Source organism: Podarcis muralis, chromosome 2, assembly GCF_964188315.1.
Source record: "Podarcis muralis chromosome 2, rPodMur119.hap1.1, whole genome shotgun sequence".
Taxonomy (NCBI): Eukaryota; Metazoa; Chordata; class Lepidosauria; order Squamata; family Lacertidae; genus Podarcis; species Podarcis muralis.
In genome coordinates, this window is record NC_135656.1 from 126599428 (window position 1) to 126616257 (window position 16830).

Sequence of the window (16830 nt, forward strand, 5' to 3'; positions counted from 1 at the left end):
TACTACCCCCCTGGGTGCCTTCTTTCCGGGATGCCTCGGAAGCGGACCCTTCGGACTCCTCCCCTTCTCTCCGGCGGGCTTTGGGACCCGGCTCTCTCTCCGGACTGCCCATTGCGCCCCCCTCCTGTACATTTGAACTTGGCGCGCGCGCGCTGCCCCTGACCTTCCTTTTGACCGTTACCTCGCTCTCTGATGCAGGCGTGGCTAACCCTGACTCATGTCCTTCCGCTGACGGAAGGCTGCCTGCTGCCGATGTTTGGGACTCCTCCCCCTTACTGCTCTCCGGTGGGAAAGTTGGTCCCGATTTCCAGCTGCTGCTCTCTGAGTCCCCTCTGGCCCCTCCTTCCTGGGGTGTTCCCTCTGGCAACCCCCTGGCTCTGACCACTGGGGCCCCTTTCTGTGAATCCTCTGATTCACTGGAGAGACTTAGAGACCTCGGATGGCTACCCTCGCTGACTTCTCCCTCAGATTCCTCTCCCTCGGTCTCTACTTCCTCCCTCTCCTGTCCCTCTGCTCCTGAACCCCTGACATCCATCCCCCCCTCGAAGCCCCCCCTTCCCCCCTCCCCTCCTTCCGGTGCGGGTACTGGGTGCTCCGTCGTCGCGGGGGTGCTTGCCGGATACAGTTCATCCCCCATGTACTCGTCAACGTCGCTCTCCTCTGCTTCCATCTCTCTGTCTTCATGCTCGAACCCCACGTTGTCCCCCAACACGTCCATGTCCGTCTCGCCCCTCTCCCCCTCTTCGGGTGGTCCCATCCAAGGACCCCTCAGCCACTTCCTGCGCCACTGCTCCTCTGGTTGATCGTCCCACCAATACGAGTGGTCTGAGGCAGACCCCGGTGGCGAACCCACCTGAGAGCTGGGGACTGGTGCCTGTTCCTCGTCCGAGTCGAACCCCAGGAATGTGCTGGCTGAAAGAGTGGGTGTGAAAAGCCAGTCATCGAAATACTCTGCTGGCATGGGCCTGTGCGGGAAGAGGGCATGAAACTCCTCTTTGAGCAGCGGTTCCTCCAAGGCATAGTCCGGTACCCAGCTGTTGGCACTGGCCGGGGTACCCTCTCTGGCTAGAAAATATTCTACTCCCTCTTCCCCCCATCTGGAGTCCAAAATCTCTGTGACCTCATTGATGTGTCCCTTCCTAGGCGGCCCCCTCACTCTGGGCCCTTCACTGCTCTGGTCTGGTGCTGTGTCCGGCTCCTGAAACCTATGAGGTGCTTTGTAGGGCGTGAGCACCGATCTATGGAACACCGGATGCATTCTGGAACCCTCCGGAAGAGCCAACCGGAAGGCTACTGGATTGACCTGCGCCTGGACTCGGTAAGGTCCTAGCTGCTTATGTCCTAGCTTCTTCTTAGCTAATGATCTGGTCGGCACTGCTTGCGCTGCTAACCAGACCCAGTCACCCACCTGTATGTCTTCCCCAACTCTTCTGTGTCTGTCGGCCTGCACCTTGTATGCGTGCTTTGCTAGTTCTAGCTGCCTCCTGAGCTGTTCGTGGACTTCCTGCAACTCTGACGCTAAGGCTTCCGCTGCCTGTGGCTCCCCCTCCCCCACTCTCTCTAAACCCGGGAAGGTTCTGGGATGCCTCCCGTTGTTGGCGAAGAACGGCGTCACCCCCGTCGACACGTGCTTCGTATTGTTGTAAGCGAACTCGGCGAGCGGCAGGTAGTCCACCCATGTCGTGGGCTGCTGGTTGGCGTAGCATCTTAGGTACTGCTGCATGACGGCGTTGACCCTCTCCGCTTGTCCGTTGGTCTGCGGGTGTCTCGCCGACGCCAAATTGACCTTGACGTTCAGAATGCCCATCAGCTTCTGCCAGAAGTTCGAGATGAACTGTCGCCCCCGGTCGGAAAGAATAGACCGTGGCAGACCGTGGACCTTGAACACGTGGTCTATGAACAGTTTGGCGGTCTGCTCTGCCGTGGCTACCTTCGCACACGGAATGAAGTGTGCCATCTTAGTAAACATGTCCACCACCACTAGCACTGCTGTCTTTCCCCTCGAGCTGGGCAGATCCGTGACGAAGTCCAGGGCCACCCTCTCCCACGGTTCAGACGGTGTCTGCAGCGGTTCCAGCAATCCCGCCGGCGGTCTGTGAACTGACTTGGCCCTTTGGCAGGTGTCACATCTCGAGACGTAATCCGCTACTTCCCCCCGCATCTTGGGCCACCAAAAGTCTCTGGCTACGAGTTCGACAGTCTTTTCTTTGCCAAAGTGCCCTGCGGTGGGAGCGTCGTGTAGCTGCTGCAGGACCCTTGCGCGGAGGTCGTCTCCCGGCACGTAGAGTGCTCCCTTGTGGAGGAGCAACCCATCGCGGATCTGGAACTCGTCGGCCCTCGCTGTGCCCCTGTGCACCTCCTCCATCTTGGCCCGTGCGAAGGGGTCTTCCCGCAGCGCGCGACGTACGGCGTCCAGGTCCACGGTTGCCGACGCGCATGCCCACGCTTCCGGTGCGAAAATGTGCTTGGCCGCCGACGGTGCCGCCTCCTCCAGGTATTGCGGCTTTCTGGACAATGCATCCGCCATCACGTTGTTGTCGCCTGGGATGTACTCTATCTTGAAGTCGAAGTCCGCGAAGAACTCTGCCCATCTAATGTGTCTCTGGTTGAGGAACCTAGCCATGCGCCAGTACTCCAGATTCTTGTGGTCCGTGTGGACCTGCACTGTATGTCTGGCTCCGATGAGGAAGTGCCTCCATGCCTTGAATGCTGCATGTATGGCTAGCAACTCCCTGTCCCAGATAGTGTAATTCTGCTCCGACTTGCTGAGCTTCCTCGAGTAGAAGGCGCACGGCCTCCAGTCCCCCTGCTGGTCTTGTTGCAACAGGACAGCTCCCACGGCTCTGTCTGAGGCGTCCGTCTCCACCCTCATGGGTCTGCTGGGATTCACATGCAGCAGCTGCTCTTCAGACGCGAAGAGACGCTTGAGTTTCTGAAAGGACTGCTCCGCTTGCTCCGTCCAGATGAATTTCTTCTTCTTGGAGCTGAGCGTGTCGGTGATGGCCGCTGTCTGCATGGCAAATCCCTTGATGAACTTGCGGTAAAAGTTGGCAAAGCCGACAAACCGCTGGACTTCCTTCCGATTGCGTGGGCTCTTCCAGTCCAAAACTGCGCGAACCTTGGCGCTGTCCATGGCGAGCCCCTTGTCCGACAACTTGTAGCCCAGGAAATCCACCTCCGTCACGTCGAACTGGCACTTCTCCAGTTTGGCGTACAGCCTGTGCTCCTTCAGTCTCTGCAGAACTTCCCTGACATCCCTCTCGTGCGCCTCTCGCGATTCTGAAAAAATCAGGATGTCGTCCAGGAAGCATACGCACTTCTTGTAAAGGAGCCCCGCCAGCACGTGATGCATAAAGTCTTGGAAAGTGTGAGAGCCATTTTGTAATCCGAAGGGCATAACTCTGTATTCGTAGGTGCCCAGTGGCGTGAACATGGCCGTCTTCCACTCGTCTCCGTCGCGCATGCGAATCAAGTTGTACGCGCCACGTAGATCCAGCTTGGTGAAAACGCGTCCTTTCCGCACCGTCGCGAGCAAGTCGTCTATCTTGGGCATGGGGAAAGCTGAGGGCTTGGTTTTCGAATTCAAGATTCTGAAGTCCACCACCAGTCTTTTTTGGGGCGTATCCCGCTTCTTCACAAAGAATACGGGACTGCCCCCCACTGCTTTCGACTCCCGGATGAACCCACGCTTCAAATTGTGATCTATGAACTCCCTGAGTTCTTGCAGTTCATCCTCAGACATGGAGTACAGTTTCCCAGTAGGCAGCGTCGCCCCCGGCAGGAGGTCAATCTTGCAATCATAGGGTCTGTGAGGGGGTAGCTTGTCCGCCTCCTTCTCGCAGAACACCTCCAAAAACTCCGCATACTTGTGGGGTACTGCTTGCAGCGTGCCCAACTGCAACTGCGGGTCCTCCTCTTCCCCTTCCGGGCTGGGTATAATGCAGTGTTCTGCACAGTAGGAGGAGCCAAAAGTCAGGTGGCGCTGGTACCACGCCAATGCTGGGCTGTGCCTGTGCAGCCAACTCATGCCTAATACTATAGGCGTGTCGGACAGCTGGGTGACATTGAAACTGATGACTTCCCGGTGATTCCCAATTTGCATCACCATAGGCGGCGTCTGCTGCACCACCTGCCCCCCTAGCAGTTCCCTGCCATCCACCGTGACGACCTTCAGGGGCAGTGTGGCTGGCAGTAATGCTACGTTGTGTTGTTGAATGAACTCCAATCCTATAAAGTCTGCGTTACTGCCAGAGTCAATTGTAATAGGCACTTCTAAGGTGAGTCCATTGGGCAGCTGAAGCGATGCGGTTAGCTGCACCACTGGCTTGGGCGGGAGGGGGTCTGTGGGCTGCAAAATCTCTGGGGACTTCCTCACTGACTCGTCTGGCTGGGCCCCAGTGCCTCCTCTTCCAGCCAGACCTGGTCGTTTCCCTGCTGTGGTGCTCTCTGCTGAGTTGTTTCCAATACTGTCACTGAAGCTGCAGTGTGCTTGAAACTCCTCTGGGGACACTCTTTCGCCATGTGCTCTGCACTCTCACATATATAGCACTTCCTGTTCCTTCTAGGCAGCTTCGATTTTACTGCTCCCGGCGTTAAGGCTCTGGTAGCTGAGTGAGCCCTAGCACCGCCAATCTCCATCTGCTCCTCGCCCCCTCCCTGTGGAGGCGTGGACTGCGCACGCGCTGCCTCTCTGGTCAAGAGGGAGGGCACTCTCGCTGGTGAACGTCCCCAACGCCCTTCTTCTTTGCTCCACGGACGTTCTTCCTGCCTCACCCCAATAGACAACGCTCTTTCAACCACTTGCTGAGTGGTGGTGGGTCTCTCACCCCTTGCCATCTCATCCTTGATCTGTGCATTCAGACCCTCCCAAAAAAGGTCTCTAACCGGCGGAGAATCCTTATCCCAATTCAGCGCGTTGACCAATGCAAAAAACCGGGAATGATACTGCCTTACGCTGGCTTTCCCTTGTCTTAGCCCAAATATGTCCCTCCGGGCAATGTCCAGGTCTATTTTGGATAAGAAACAGGAGTCCATCGCCTTAATGAACGCATCTGCGCTTTGGAGCGCCGGATCCTTATCTCTCCATAGGTTGCGCAGCCATGATTTCGCGTCCCCATGCAAATGAGACAAAATAAACCCCACTTTTTCCCGCTCATCTCTAAAGTCTCTTTCCAGCAGCTGCAGCGCAAACAGCACATCTGCTCGGAAATTGGGGTACTGCTGCAAATTCCCATCAAAATGAGATACAATGCTGCCTCCTCTCTTCCCCAAACCGATCCCCTCGGACCTGGGTGCTGGGATCCCCTGCTTTACAAGCCCTTCCAACCTGGCTTGAAGATCTCTGCATGCAGCTGCCGCTTCTTCCTCTCTCTTCCTGGATGCGATTATTTCAGCGTTGAGTAGCGTCACCGCTTCTTGCAGGGAAGCTATTTTCTGTTCTGTAGTCATCTTGCCTGACTCTTGTGAGCTCGCAAGGCACCAGTCTTCCACCCTCCCTGCCTCGCTTCCTTAGCGATGCTTGAGGCGAAGAAAACCGATGGTAACTTGAGACGAGGCTTACTGTCAGAGACTGCCTCCCGGTCTCAGCTCACAGAAGACCAACGCTAGCCATTAGAACTGTACAGAAGTCTTTATTGGCATTTAGTTTCCATTTCCAAACACTAGCGTGCGTCTCTACGTCTAAACCCTAGACCAGCGAAGCCTCGTCTGAGTCTCCGCCCCCTGTACACCAGCTTAAGACTCTAGCCTTACTCCACCTTCTACGTTTCTCCTTCCTCCTCTGGGTCCTACTACCCCCCTGGGTGCCTTCTTTCCGGGATGCCTCGGAAGCGGACCCTTCGGACTCCTCCCCTTCTCTCCGGCGGGCTTTGGGACCCGGCTCTCTCTCCGGACTGCCCATTGCGCCCCCCTCCTGTACATTTGAACTTGGCGCGCGCGCGCTGCCCCTGACCTTCCTTTTGACCGTTACCTCGCTCTCTGATGCAGGCGTGGCTAACCCTGACTCATGTCCTTCCGCTGACGGAAGGCTGCCTGCTGCCGATGTTTGGGACTCCTCCCCCTTACTGCTCTCCGGTGGGAAAGTTGGTCCCGATTTCCAGCTGCTGCTCTCTGAGTCCCCTCTGGCCCCTCCTTCCTGGGGTGTTCCCTCTGGCAACCCCCTGGCTCTGACCACTGGGGCCCCTTTCTGTGAATCCTCTGATTCACTGGAGAGACTTAGAGACGTCGGATGGCTACCCTCGCTGACTTCTCCCTCAGATTCCTCTCCCTCGGTCTCTACTTCCTCCCTCTCCTGTCCCTCTGCTCCTGAACCCCTGACACACAAGCACAAAGAACGGAAGTTCTGTGTCTGAGTTTCCGTTCTTACACTTCTAGAAGTGTGGAATGCAAATAAGGATCACATGATCCAGAAATGGGAGAGTGAAAATACTAGCATCCTACCCCTTTTCATGACAACCATTGCCGCGTATTTAGCTCATGTGCACTTTATAGTCAGTTGCTCTTTGTTAATAACATTTGACAACAAATCAGCAATTTCTTTTCCTGGCATATAGGACACACGAGTCCTGTTTGGATACAATCTCTTGCATGATATAATTTGATCTGCAAGTATTTGGTTCTTTGCTTATGTTAACGGAGAAATCCGAGGGCTCCTTTGGACAAAAAGCAAGGACACCAAACTGTGAAATGTTGATTGATTTGACGTGACCCCCGCTAATTGATTTGCGATCCTCAATTAGCTATTTATGGCAGCCCGGCACACTTCCGCTCGGAGCTCTCAGTCACGCCTCAGCAGAGTTGAAACACAGCGGTGGAAAACTGTCACGTAGCTTGGCTTAGCTTCCAGACAAACACACACGGAGCCCAGGTTTGTCTCTTTCAGTCCTTTATTCCGATATTCCCCAGGATTCTCCTCCTGGACTCACCGCAGCCATGACAGAACTGCTTCCTTTCCCTCTCACAGCACAGAGAGGAACAGAACGAAACTCCTCCCAGCTTCGAAAACTGACGTCAGAATGCTGAGGCATCATGGGAACAACTTAACCAGTTAAGTTCCAAACCTCACACCCCCTCTTGCCGAACCATTCTGACAAGACCTTTCGGAGTTCAACACCTTCCCCTTTGCCTTGTGCCCCTTCCCGGCATCTTTCCCAGGCACCTGTTGAACCCCTGCAACACTCCCAGAATCACATTGTGCGACACTTATCCACGCACTTGTGACCTGATACCCTACTGACCCATTAGGGCCAGCAGTTGTGTCGTCTCCATCAGACTCTTCCCCCTTTGACTTGACAACCTGTCCGTGAGCTTTCTCCATTACGCTTACCGGAGATGAAGCCTCACACCTGGACATTCCTTTCACAACCCTTGGAGATGCCCAAACCTGCCTTGAACCCTGATCCTGGACCTGGTCCCCATCACCGGGTTCTGAACCCTGATCCTGGACCTGGTCCCCATCACCGGGATCAGCCTCTGCCTCCCTCTCCTCCCCTTGAGGAGACTTTGCACCCGTCACCTGGTGACGTATTCCCTTTTCCTTGAAAAACTCCTCCAGAGCAGACCCAGTAAACTGTGACCCTCGGTCGCTCTTGAACCCTTGCACCCTGGTGGAGAACCTTCGTTCCACCTCCGCAACCCAATCCTGGATCAGTTGCGCCGCCTCCCCCTGTGTTTTGAGAGAGAAACACCAGGCAACCTGGCTGTGGTCATCTGTCAGTGACAGCACATACCTGGCCCCACCCAGACTCTCACACCTCATGGGTCCTGACAGATCTGTGTGAACAAGCTCAAAGGGCTCTTTGGCTACCCTCCCAAACCCGGGAAAACTATGTACCTTTGCACCTTTGCATGCCCTGCACCCTTGGGACCTCCTCCCACATTGTGTGATTTTACACCCTTTTGTGCACCTGTGCAACTTTTGCACATGACTGGGAACCTTAGCACACTGCACCTGTGCTTTTCCAGCATTCCCACCACCCTCCAGAGGTGACTCCAGAACAAAGAGATCATTCTGCCCCTTTTTACCCTTGGCAAATATCCTCCCTCCTTTGGAGATGGAACAGGTGTCATTTTCAAAACAAACATTGTATCCCTGCTTCATTAGAGCTGATACAGATAAAAGACAACAATTCAGTCCCAGCACAACGTAGACCTCTAGCTCCTCCTGTAAAGGAGAGAAAAACACGTTAGCCACATCACAGACTGAGTTTCGTGTTCCGTCTGCGAACATAACAGTCATTCCAGTTGAAACAGCCCTGCAGTTCCGTTTGCCTCTTAACACCAGGCAAAAACCACTCCGCCTCCTGCCGCAGCTCCTTTGCTCTAAACCGCAAACTTCAAACGCATTCCGGCAGCACCAGTGACAGTTTTACGAGCGGTAATTAAGTACCCATAACCTCTGAAAGGTTGATTGATTTGACGTGACCCCCGCTAATTGATTTGCGATCCTCAATTAGCTATTTATGGCAGCCCGGCACACTTCCGCTCGGAGCTCTCAGTCACGCCTCAGCAGAGTTGAAACACAGCGGTGGAAAACTGTCACGTAGCTTGGCTTAGCTTCCAGACAAACACACACGGAGCCCAGGTTTGTCTCTTTCAGTCCTTTATTCCGATATTCCCCAGGATTCTCCTCCTGGACTCACCGCAGCCATGACAGAACTGCTTCCTTTCCCTCTCACAGCACAGAGAGGAACAGAACGAAACTCCTCCCAGCTTCGAAAACTGACATCAGAATGCTGAGGCATCATGGGAACAACTTAACCAGTTAAGTTCCAAACCTCACACAAACAGGAAAATTGGAGCAAAACAGCAGCCAGTAGGCTTGGTCTTAATATTGAGACTGTCGCGATAGGACTCCAACTCACTGCAAGACGAAGCAAGATGGAAGCCCCAAACAAAAGAAGACCCCACCTTTTCTTAGCTACTAATCCCCCATGCTACACCCCTAAGACTACATCAGAACTACATCATTGATACATCACAAAAAGGAGGGGTTGAGGGAGGAGTTGTGGGGGTAACCTCTGTGTCTTGTCACCTGGGCAGTTCCTTCTTTCCCCCTCCCCATGAGTACATCCCAGAGGACAAAGAGGAGTTCATGGTTTCCTGCTTCCAGAGGGCAGGGTTGGTCACTGGTTGTTAAGGCACGGGTTCCTTCTCCTAGGATGTGACCAAGGTATTTTACTTCCCTTTGGCAATACTGTATTTTCTTTGGGGATACCTTGTGTCCTTTATGTGCTAATGCCGTGAGAAGAGCTATGGTGTCCAGCTTACAATATTCTAAGTCCCACCCACATCGTAAGATGTCATCAATGTGTAGAAGGAGGGCGGACCCCTTTGGAAGGATAACGTCTAGCAGATCCTGATTTAGTATAGCGGAAAATATTCCACATAGTCCTGGGGTAGTCACGTCCATGTTAATCGTCTGGTTTGCCAGGTGAAGGCATCCACTGGGATGCTGAAGAATGCAGAACATAAATCAATGACAGAGTAAACTACAGTTCCCTCCGGAATTGGTGATAAGGATTGGCATGGTGGGGAATGACAAAGGAGTTCACAAGTCTCAAGTCCTGAACCAAGCACCCTTTTACAGTGTTCGTGTGGGGCTTGTGGACAGGGAGAAAGGGGGTGCTACAAGGAGAAGCGCAGGGAACTAGAACTCCCATTTTTAATAATTCCTCAATCATCGGAGTAAGTCTTTCTATTGCTTCCTTTGGTAATGGGTATTGTTTGGTACAGGGAAAAGGCAGGTCTTTCCTGTACTTCACCTTTACTGGGGCGGCGGACTTCAAGAGTCCAACCGATGTGGATTCAGTTCCCCACAGCTGGGGGGGGGACCCCATTTAGGAGCTCGGGGGAAGATCCAGATCTTTATTATCCTTCTCTTGTAAGATTCCTTGGTAGTTGAAGATAGATTCATTGGGCATCCCCTCCTGTCCACACTGGATGGTGGCATTTAGTTTTCAAAGCAGATTCCTCCCCAAAAGGTTGACGGGGCTAGAAGTTAATAAAAAAGTGTGCTTAATGGACGAAGGTCCAACTGACACTTTGGCAGCCTTGGAAAGGGGGCAAACTCTAAGAATCCCGTCCAGTCCCATTACAGTCCTGGTTTCTTCTCCTGGGGTCAAGTGACTATTTGTGAGAGTAGAATAGGTGGCCCCCATGTCTAGCAGACAGTCTTAAGATTGTCCGTCTATCTGCATGGTGCAGATAGGATCCGAGGATGATGGTTGTAGGATAGGGCAAAGGAAAGGAAAAGAGGCGGGATCTGCTTCTGGTTGTCAATAGTCATTGTATTCCTGCATTAGTATTTCGTGGGAAGGGTTGCAGGGCGGTTTGGATGGTTGAAAGGATTGGTGTTCTTGGGGAGAGTCCTAGGTCGCGGTAAAGGAGGAGGAAGCACCTTTGGGGCTGCATTTGGGAGGACCCATAATCAGGGAGTTTCCCTGAGCCTGGGGTTAGCTGGTTCCCTGTATTCCGGCCTCAGTGTCCTTGGCTCTCTTATAGTCTGATCTCCCGGGCCTGGATTCATGGTGTCCGGTTAATAATGGGCAGTTCCTTCTGATGTGTCCTTCCTCATTGCAATGGAAACAGACACCTCTGTCTGGCTGTTCATGTCCTCTTCCCTTCTGCCTTTCCCTAGGAGGGGGAACCCCGGTTGCGTAAACTAGCACTTGTGGGGATTCTCCCCTCTGGTCCTTCCTTTGTCGTTCATCTCTTGAATTAGAAACTGACTTGGCAATAGAGAGGAACTCATTTATCATTTTCCTGTCATAGCCGAGGTGTGCGTTTAACGCCTTCTGTATGTCGGCAGTGGCTTGTTCTTTAAAGAATCCCTTAACAATAACCTCATGTTCTGGACTTTCAGGGTCGATCCCACCCCAGGTTCCTTATTGCGGACATTAATTGGGTATAATAATCAGAAGGGTGTTCATCGGGTCCTTGTAGGATGGCTTGGGCTTTAGTCCAGTTCACTGTTCGCTGTCCTGCAGCTTGCAAGCCATCTAGGATAGCTTTCTTAAATATCTTCAAACCCCATATACTCCCAGTTGTGTTATAATCCCAGGCAGGGTCATTCAGGAGGTTTTGGGCTGTCAAAGGGGGCATATCAGCGGGTCTGTCTGCTTGATAGTCAGGTCTGCTCAAAGCTTCCTCTGCCTTCAGTATCTCCCTCTTCTCAGCTTCATTAAAAAGGACTCCTAACAACATGTGCACCTCAGTCCACGTTGGATTATGAGTGGAAAAGATAGTGGCTCCTTGTCGATGGCATTTATCGGGGTCATCTCGGAGGGAAGGCATTTTATCTGACCAGTTCATTAAATCGGAGGTGAGGAAAGGCTGGTGGGTGAAAACCATGCGAGGCGGGTCTCCTGCTCTTGCCGGGGGTATGGGTAGCGCTCTGAGGGGGAGCACAGCCTCTACTTCTCCATTGACTTAAGTTATTTCTGTGGTGAGCTTGCCTAGAGATCGGTTCTTCAACTTCCTCCTCTGAAGGAGCCCCCGCAGGCAAAGCATTGGGGTCGGGATTAGCTTGTTCCCCCCTCCCTCCTGGCACGTTATAGAGAAGGTTATTCTGAGCTGGGGTTTGTAGGTTTTGGGAGAGATCGGGGGCATGATTCCCCGGGCTGTCTACAGCTCCGGCTCCGGCCCCGGCTCCGGCTCCTGGTCCAGCTGGCAGGGGTTCCACTGGTTCAGGGTAGTAAAAGCAAACCTAGACAGCATCTTAAAAAGCAGAGACATCACCTTGCCAACAAAGGTCCGTATAGTAAAAGCTATGGTTTTCCCAGTAGTGATGTATGGAAGTGAAAGGTGGACCATAAAGAAGGCTGATTGCCGAAGATATTGATGTTTTTGAATTATGGTGCTGGAGGAGACTCTTGAGAGTCCCATGGACTGCAAGAAGATCCAACCTCTCCATTCTGAAGGAAATCAGCCCTGAGTGCTCACTGGAAGGACAGATCGTGAAGCTGAGGCTCCAAGACTTTGGCCACCTCATGAGAAGAGAAGACTCCCTGGAAAAGACCCTGATGTTGGGAAAGATGGAGGGCACAAGGAGAAGGGGACAACAGAGGACGAGATGGTGGGACAGTGTTCTCGAAGCTACCAGCATGGATTTGGCCAAAATGCGGGAGGCAGTGGAAGACAGAAGTGCCTGGTGTGCTCTGGTCCAGGGGGTCACGAAGAGTAGGCCACGACTAAATGACTAAACAAAGTAAAAGGAAATGAGTGACCTATCTAACTGTTCCTCTTGCATCCTGATTTCATTATAAGGAGGGGGTCTGGGGGTTCCCAGTACAGCCATCTGCCGAGCGATCTGTGCTTGCTTACATTTAAAGAGTTTGTGGGCCTCCACAAAGGCATTTAGGTAGTAAAGCTGTTGGGGTTTTTCATCAGCTGAGTAGGATCTAAGTGCTTGCATCTTTGTAATGTTAAAAGAGCCTTGAGGTGGCCATTGAGACCCTGCCTCTAGGTGATGGGTAAAAGCCACCCATGAAAAGTTACAAAGCTCTCTATTTGGACTTGGAAAGACCCTTTCGCCCCTTTAAACTTTTCCAGTTGGAGATGACAAAACTGGAGAGGCGTATCAGAATCCTCTCTAGGGCAAAGAGGCTTCATGGAAGCCTTGTTGCCAGGAGGAGTCCAGCTAGGGTGCTTGGAGGGTTGAGCTCCCATTTCCCTTTTATACCGGGGGGGGGGGGGGTTGCTCAATAACAAGCTATACAAGGAGATAGACAAACAGATACAAGAGAGGGGCAAGGGGGGGGGGAGAGAAAAAGAATGTCTTAACAGTATTCAGTCTAACACCCAGGTGCCCCTCGCAGTCCTTTCTGGGCAAACTGACGGATCGGACCGGAGAAATCTAAAGGCAATCCCTGCCTACAACTAAAACGACAGGCAACTGGCCTGCAAACCAGGGGTCTCCTGACCCAGAAACCATGGATCCAGAATTCACTCAGTGCTGCTCACAAAACTATTCCCTGGGGCTCTTTCTCTCTCCTCCTGCTCTTCCCTCGCCTGCTCAACACAACCTTCTGCCTCTCCCACCGACTCCTTCCCACCTTGTGACCCACACATTCCCCTCCGTCTCTTTTTCTGGGTCTTCAATGCCAAGGCGCTGCAGAAACTTCTTTGGAGTGGATGCATCTGGTTCCCAATAAATCACGCAGAGGCAAAGTTCATTGGCAAAAGAAGAACTTTCGACTAAAGGTTTCTCAGCTGTCTTACTGAAAAAAACTTCAGGACACTTTGCAGACATAGTATTTTCCAGTATTTTCCAGTTTCTGCCCTCAAGACTTTAGCCATGGCATTTTGTCTCACTGCCAGGAAAGCATCTCTAGCTCCCTCGTTTCTGTGGCAACACATTTTGGGATGCGGTTCTTTGCAGACCCATTTGTATTTCTTTCCACTTTTCTTGTGGGTTTCTGTGGGTAACCTCCAGTCTAGGAACCTTTTTTAAAATTTCTCCTATATATACATGACTGGATTTAAAAATAAATAAATCTGAAAGTGATCTATAATGAGACTGGAACATTATAATTATTGCTAGAAACAACTCTTTAAAACTTTCAAAAAATGAATCGGCAACAAATTTTAAAACAAATTTTCTTGCTGTGAAGTTGAGTGTACAGATGTGGGGGGAGGCGGATATTCCGAAGCAGAGCCCATCTTTTTCAAGGGATCCTTATTAAACGTGGGAATCCCATCTCTACAGCTCCCATAAACACCACGGAGAAGGTGGCCGGAGCCAGAAAGGCGAAAGCCTTGGCCTCGAACGCAGGCCTCAGAGACGCTTTCCCCCATGGAGATCTGGGACCCCTTCTCCTTCAGAAGGGACCTCCAAGGAGGAAGTCAGGGCGGATCAGTCCCTGGAACTGGGGGGGGGCGATTCCAAGACTCACCAGGAAAGTGCCATTTCATGTTCCTTTCCCCAATTGCCAGGAGTCTGAGCTCCATTTGGGGTTCCTCCTTCCGCACCCCAAGGCCTTGGGGAAGGAAACTGAGGCAGGCTCTGCTTGCTCCCCAGGCCCTGCAGGGGATTCAGGGTGGGGGGCCTGTCTCTTCCTCTGGCCATGGCAGCCATGGAAGAAAGGCAGGAGACCCTCAGCAGAGAACAGCCAAGTCCCGTTCTTCTCCGCAATGGCTTCCACTGGAGAGCCAGTGTGGTGTAGTGGTTCAGAGCGGTGGATTCGTAATCTGGGGAACCAGGTTCGCATCTCCGCTCCTCCATATGCAACTGCTGGGTGACCTTGGGCCAGTCACCCTTCTCTGAAGTCTCTCAGCCCCACTCACCCCACAGAGTGTTTGTTGGGGGGGAGGAAGGGAAAGGAGAATGTTAGCCGCTTTGAGACTCCTGAAGGGGAGTGAGGCAGCCCTGCTTAGGGAAGCTTTTAATGTTTAATAGGTTATTGTATTTTGGTGTTCTGTTGGAAGCCGCCCACAGTAGCTGGGGAAACCCAGCCAGATGGGTGGGGTATAAATAAATTGTTGTTGTTGTTGTTGTGGTGGTGGTAAAGCGGCAGGACTCCCCTGCCCAGCGCCTGAAGGTCCCAGTCCTGCCCCTCGCCCCCTGGCCTGGGACGGGGCCTGAGGGCCAGATGCTGCCGCTGGTCAGAGGGCTCCGTTTTGTTTGTTTGTTTGTTTTTTGTTTAAGTTGCTGTTATTTTTTACCTATGTCATTTTAAACTGTGATATTAATGCTGTATTCTTCATTTTAGATTTTGATTTATGTGGAAATTGTTTCCCATTTGGTTGTGTATGTTTTTATGTGGTTTCTTTATTGTTTATAACTTTGGTAATTACAGTGGTACCTCAGGTTAAGTACTTAATTCGTTCCGGAGGTCTGTACTTAACCTGAAACTGTTCTTAACCTGAAGCACCACTTTAGCTAATGGAGCCTCCCACTACTGCCGCGCCGCCGGAGCACAATTTCTGTTCTCGTCCTGAAGCAAAGTTCTTAACCTGAAGCACTATTTCTGGGTTAGCGGAGTCTGTAACCTGAAGCGTATGTAACCCGAGGTGCCACTGTATGTAAACCTTGTTATGCTGTGAGCCGCCTGTGGAAAGGTGGCATACAAATAAAAAAGGATGATGATATCAAATCCAAAGTCTTCTTCCTCTTCTGAGGGCTTCCTCTCTTTCTTGTCTGCGCTGGGCTGGGAGGACCCCAGTTCAGCCAGTTCCCCAGAGGCCCACAGGGATCCGGAGTGAGAGTAGTTCTCCTGTTGAACTACTGCCTGAAGCGGAGGAACAGACGTCTTAGCCCGTTTGGGGGGCAAGCGAGGGCCGTCCAGAAAGGGCTCCTGGGACCCCGAGGGGCCAGAAGGGGAGTCTCCAGCCTGGTATTTCCCCTATTCCTGCAGGTGGAGCCCTTCTCCTAGTGCTGACTCTTGGGGTGACCAAGGATGCTGCTCCGGGGGTCAAACTCCTCTGAAGGAACCCTCCACCTCAGAGGGAATGAAGCCCTTATTACTATTCTTCTTCTTCTTCTCCTTGGGCCTCCGAGACAGAGAGGGCCTTTCCCTCCTGGCCCCCTTTGCCTGTCCTGGCGCAGAACCCAGCAGATCCCCCACGGCTGCTTGCCTGGCGTCTCCCAGCCGGGAGGAGAGACCCCGAGAGCCTGGGACCCCCGAGGCCCACAGGGGAGCCATGGCGTCTCCGGGAAAAACCAAAATGGCGTTCTCCTGGCCCTGCCGCCTCCATGCGCTCCTCCTGGGCCTGCCTGGCCATGGGGGGGGGGTGGAGGTTATCCAGCTGCCCCAAATAATGGGGGGGAGAGGAAGAGGAAGGATGAAGGAGAAGCTGGGAGGGGGAGCAGCCATGAGGGAAACTCAGGAGGAAAACTCCCTCAGGAAACCGGGCGAAGGAGAGGAGGAGGCCCAGGGGAATCTGAAAGGGGATTGGCCAGCTGTCCAATGGAGAGGCTTCTGATTGGACCAGCCCTGCTCTGGGGTGGGAAATGGGTCTCCTGCCTCCATGTGGTTCTGGGAGCCCAGGAGAAACTGGTTTTCTGGCAGGAAACGCGGGGAAAGGAGGGCCGGGGTCCCTCTTGCTTTGAAGCAGCTGCGTCTGTAACAGGGGCAAGCCAAGCTCAGCGCCACCTCCAACCCCCTCCCCACTTCAAAACCACAATTTTGAAAAGAAATACCTATCAAATACGAAGAAATCCGCACTTCCACCTGCTCAGCACCTGCTTTTCCCCTTGGTTTTCAGGGAGGGCTTTTCTTAGCCCCTCACCCCCCAATTCAAAATAAGGGGCAGGCCAGCTGGAGACCCTTCCCCCCCCCCACCCTCTTATCGTTATTTAATGGCATCCCAGTTATATGTATTCCCCTCCAGGAAGTTCTCCTCGGCCTTTGAGCCACGTTGAGCCTGGAGTGTCCTGGGGAACCTTCTGCCACTGGAGAATCAGACTCAGGCGCCTTCTCCTGGCAGCCCATTCAGAAGACACCCCCACAAGTGATGTCTTCTCCCCGTGAGATAGTTTTCAACTTTTTGTGGTGTTACTATGTTGGTTTTTCTTTTGCTGTAAACCACTGCGGTATATTTTTCAGATGCCACTTCTATCACTGTTAACAATCCATTTTTTGAGGCATTTTAGGCTGAGAGACAGGGACTGACTGGCCCCACGCCCCCCCTGAGCTTCTCTCTCTCGCTTCCCAGGCCCCGCTCTGCAGAATAGAACTGATAATCCCAGGATCTCTGAAATGAATTGATAAATGCACAGGACAGTCCACTCTGCAGATTGAACTGTTCCAAGGATATACAGGTGAAACTCGAAAAATTAGAATATCGTGGGAAAGTTCATTTATTTCAGTAATTCAACTTTAAAGGTGAAAC

General features: G+C 52.7%; 1 protein-coding gene across 3 annotated transcripts in view; it reads left to right on the top strand.

Moving 5' to 3' along the window:
* Positions 1–13530, top strand: part of LOC144326640 (uncharacterized) — a 28429-nt gene extending 14899 nt beyond the window's left edge. For all 3 annotated transcript variants that reach the window (XM_077923262.1, XM_077923263.1, XM_077923261.1), the window contains exon 6: positions 6324–13530. The gene's annotated coding sequence lies outside the window, so the exon portion shown is untranslated. The remainder of the gene's footprint in view (positions 1–6323) is intronic.
* Positions 13531–16830: the final 3300 nt, after the last annotated feature.